Source organism: Taudactylus pleione, unplaced genomic scaffold, assembly GCF_031769625.1.
Source record: "Taudactylus pleione unplaced genomic scaffold, aTauple2 ptg000199l, whole genome shotgun sequence".
NCBI lineage: Eukaryota > Metazoa > Chordata > Amphibia > Anura > Myobatrachidae > Taudactylus > Taudactylus pleione.
The window spans coordinates 5624912-5629712 of record NW_028284601.1 but is presented as its reverse complement, the minus strand read 5'-3'; the positions used below and the strand labels follow the sequence as shown (position 1 = coordinate 5629712).

Here is a 4801-nt window from a genome sequence, read left to right as displayed (position 1 = left end):
CCGGCCCTGCTTGTTTTGCATCTGAGATCGTCAGTGTGAAAGTGCTCTATTTGAATACAGCGCTTTCATATCGATTTAAAAAAAAAAAAGGCTGCTTCTTCCCTGCGAGCCGGCTGAGGTGCAGGGTGGAGACACTGTAGGGAGAAGTTGGGGCTACCTAAGGGTTGTGTGGGTGGCGGGCAATCACCCCACACAGCCTGTGTGCTCGGCCATGGTCATCTTTAACCCAGGCTGCTAGTCTGAGTTGGTTGCCCCCTTTTCAGAGGTACTTTGTTTTTGTTACACCAATGTTATGATAACCTGAACTATTTTGTGTAAGCCCTCTAGAGTCACACCGGTGAGGTCTTCATGTCAATAACAGCCCCCGGTCGTTCCTTCAGAGTTGAGCACGCTCACCGGTACTTAGGTTGCCGTCTGGACTTATGCTAAGAACAGTAGAGGCTTATACAGTAGTTCAGGTATTGCTGGAGATGTGTGCGGCTAGGGATCTGACTACAGACAGATGTAGTGAACTACAATAACAACAGGAGTGACTGAGTCACTAGTTGGGTGCAGAGAAAAGTGGCCGGGTAGCTGGCTGACTGCTACGCTGAGGTGGTCAGAGGGGCAGGTCCGCGGATAGAAGTCACTGAACTGTGGCAAACTGAGCGACTATGTTGCGGGCTGATGGTACGGCTCTTTGGTGAAATGACCGGCTAGGCCGAAAGGTAATGTTGTTGCACCTGGGTGGAATAAGTGGCAAGGACGAGGGTAGATGTCGCAGCCCTGAGGTGGTATGAGCAGCAAGGCTGCGGGTAGATGTTGCAATACTGAGGTGGTATGATCGGCAAGGCCGCAGGCTGAAGTCGCTGCACTTGGGTGTAATAAGCGGCAAGGCCATAGGCTGATGACAATGTTTCCAGAATAACTGTGCAGCAGGTGTGACTGTAGTGAAGGCTAAAGTTGGAACACAGGACAAGGTTCACAGGATCACGGCAGAAGTTCTGGCTGGCAGAGATTCCTCACAATCACGAGCAAGGACCAGGGTCTTACACCCTAGGCATAAGCTATAACCGGCAAGGAGTAGCTAGCCTGACTGCCTTATAACAAGGCGATCCACTAATCAATGCAGGTTGAAAAGGCGGGATTTCTAAGGATTGAAAGCAGATGTGATGCTGCATGTTCAAGCAGAAGCTCCAATCAATGATAGTGAGTCCCAGAAATTCCTGCGACTATCCGATGTCCCGGTCGCAACCGCAGGCACCGTCCTGTTCTGGTATCCTTGTTGCCCAGCATTCAGCAGAACTGTTGGAGCCTGCGGTCGGAAGGAGCGATATCCTGGTTGACTAGAGACAACCAGAACATGAGCAGGATGCAAGCCGCAGCAGCGGTTTGTGACAACTGGGTATTTTATCTTTATTTGAAATTATAAAGTGAAATGTTTTATATAGTCAAAGGCAGTGGCGTAACTAGGGTATTTGGAGCCCAGGGCAAGATGAAAAATGGAGCATCTACGCCTCCCATGTGCGCACGTTGAAAAATTGGGCATTACCACATGCCACAAGGGGGCCACTGAGAGATGGGGGGCATGTCAACATGACACACCACCGTTTCTCGTCACTCTGGGAACATTCCTTTCCATTACATATGCATCTTAATGCCCCCAGTAGTAGTGCCCCTCATACAGTGCCCACAGTAGTAGTGCCCCTTATGCAGTGCCCCAGTAGTAGTGGCACTTATGCAGTGCCCCAGTAGAAGTGCCTCTTATGCAATGTAGTGCCCAATGTATAGTGCCCCTTATACAGTGGATCCAGTAGTACCCCTTATAGAGTGCCCCCAATATGCCACAATATATAGTGCGCTCAGTAGTGCCCAATATACAGTACCTCTTATGCAGTGCATCAGTAGTGCCCAATATATAGTGCCCCCAGTAGTACCCCTTATGCAGTCCCCCATTAGTGCCCAATATATAGTGCCCCTTATACAGTGCCCCCAGTAGTGTCCTAGTATACAGTGCCCCTTATGCAGTGCCCAATATATAGTGCCCCAGTATACCCCTTATGCAGTGCCCTAGTAGTGCCCAATATATAGTGCCCCCAGTACCCCTTAGCAGTGCCACCAGTAGTGGCATTGCTAAGTGGCACGGCCCTACCTGTGCAGAGTTTGTATATTCTCCCTGTGCTTGCGTGGGTTTCCTCCGGGTACTCCGGCTTCCTCCCACACTCCAAAAATATACTGCTAGGTTAATTGGCTCCCAACAAAAATTAACCCCAGTGTGTATGTGTGTGTACATGTGGTAGGGAATATAGATTGTAAGCTCCATTGGGGCAGGGACTGATGTGCATGGCCAAATATTCTCTGTAAAGCGTTGCGGAATATGTGTGCGTTATATAAATAACTGGCAATAAATAAATAGTGCCAATATACAGTGCCCCCAGTAGTGCCCAAAATATAGTGCCCTCATTAGTACCCCAAAATACAGTGCCCCAAGTAGTGCCTCTTATGCATTGCCCCCAGTAGTACCCCTTATGCAGTGCACCAGTAGTGCCCAATATATAGTGCCCCCAGTAGTGCCCAATATAAAGTGCCCCTTATATAGTGAGCCCAGTAGTGCCCAATATATAGTGCCCCTTATATAGTGCCTACAGTAGTGCCCAATATATAGTGCCCCCAGTAGTGCCCAATATACAGTGCCCCCAGTAGTGCCCAATATACAGTGCCCCCGGCACAACACATAATTTACTTACCAGAATCTACGCTCTTGTGCCCGCAGCCGCTGTCCGCTGCTCCCGTTCCATTTGGCACTGTGGGATGGACGTCATGACGTCTCTCCCTTCACCCAGTGCAGGAGCCAGAAGGCAGAGTTCATGAGTGAGCTCCAGCCCGGCTCTGGCCCTGGGTGCAGGCGCCAATAAGAGTCTGTCTGACTCTTATTGGCTGCAGTGGTAAAACAAACACACCGCCGCCGGCGTGTTTGTTTTAATCTGTAGTGCCACGGACCGCACGTGCCCTGGACTGCAATCGGTAGCCGGCAGCACCGTCGGGTCCGACGACGCCCAGGGCACGTGCCCTGCTCGACCCCCCCACATTACGCCCTGGTCAAATGTTGCATTAATATTGCAAATAACACTGAATTATATTTTCTATTTTTGACTATTTGTGATTTTCATTACCAAGAAGAGCAGCCTAAAATGCCATGCTATTCCCTCTCCCCCTTCAAATCATAGGTCAGGCTTGGTTTTAGGCTTCCTGGTAATGGGTTGGGCTATGATTCCTAATGCACAGTTGCTTCTTTTCTGTTTCAGAGTCGGCAACACTGCAGTATGGACACCGATCTCCTGAGCTTCTGTTAGCATCGGTGCATTCACATTTCTGCAGTGAAATGTACTCCTGTCTGTCTGTCTTGGAGGTAGACCAGCACAATGAGAGGTCTCCCTCTGTTCCCAGGCTATCAAATTTATCCCCGGGATCTTCACAAGACAGAGCTGAGGATGAAAAGGAGAGCAATCCAACCACACCACTTTTGGAGGTCAGTCCATCTTGGAACATGTTCTCGCCATTGCCAACTTGCGCCTTAACATCTAGTCAGACGTGTCACTGTGCATCCCAGGCTCTAAGGCGGCGAGATGACCAAGACTCCTACAGTACTCACACAGTCAGTGTTCGGGGTCACAACCTGGGGAAACTAAGGGCCCCTGCACTAACACGCAAAGTGCTGCGCAGGAAAGGTGATGGGCAGGTCCAAGTGTATGACGAGTCCTTCCCATCTAGACAAATGAAAACTGGAGACAAAGACAGGATGGTCTCTCCTCGAGAACTGTGCCCAGAGGCAGCTGGTGGCCACTCAAAAAATTGCAACAAATCCTTTATCTGCCCTGAAAGAGATTCCCTACTTAACCAGTACAGACAGCCATCAGACCCAGTGGGCAGATATCAAGCATATAAGCAAAGCTGGAATAACTTACAGGGAGCTCTTGAGCAGGGTAAAAGGGAGGTACGCGATGAAATCCGAGAGAAGATGATGTCTGCACCTTTCCAACCTGTACTACAACCCCCCCCGACACCAAATTCCTATGTGACCCCTACAGAGAAGAAGCGGTATGGGTTACGTTGGGCTGTCAGGCAAGACCTAGCGAATGGGAACATGCCCTGTGCGCGCTACTGTTACAGATGTGTGCATGATCTGGTGTAGCATTTTAATAAAAATATTAGCAACTTTTTTTTTCCCTTGTTTTGTACCCTTTCTCGAATTTTTCTTTTTTCTGCACCCCATACGTCTCTTTTTTAAAACAAGTCATCAAAATGCATCTTTCTTATTTTAAGAACAACTAAGAGGAGGCAAATATTTAATTGCTTCGTGTATCTGCTTTAATGGATACTATTTTGTTTATTAATGTTATGTTGTAATATTCACTGAGACTCAGGAGTATATGATTCTTAATATAAATATTAGCAATTAAAAAAATTACCTAGATTTACATACAGGCGTCAGTTCATTGATAGATTATAAGGGCTATACTGTATATCCATTCTGCCGACACCGATCCGCCAATCAAATATGATGATCAATGATCAGCGATCGGTCTGAGAATGAGGGAAATTCAAAATGTTAAAAATCCCCGACTCGCTGAATTGGAATATGGGAATCGAAATTGTCCAACTTGTTGGATTTCTCTGATCCCCCGGCATAGGCAGAAGGGGGAACTGCCCCAATAAAGTCTAGATGTATGGGCCCCATTAGAGACTGCTGAGACAGAAAAAGTCTAATCCAGCATATGCCAAACTGTGTGCAGCAGCACCCTAGGGTGCCGTACAGGATCGG

General features: G+C 48.2%; 1 pseudogene; it reads left to right on the top strand.

Annotated features, from left to right (window-relative positions):
* The first annotated feature begins 653 nt into the window (after positions 1 to 653).
* On the top strand, positions 654 to 4171 carry LOC148518733 (centriolar and ciliogenesis-associated protein HYLS1 pseudogene; annotated as a pseudogene).
* Positions 4172 to 4801: the final 630 nt, after the last annotated feature.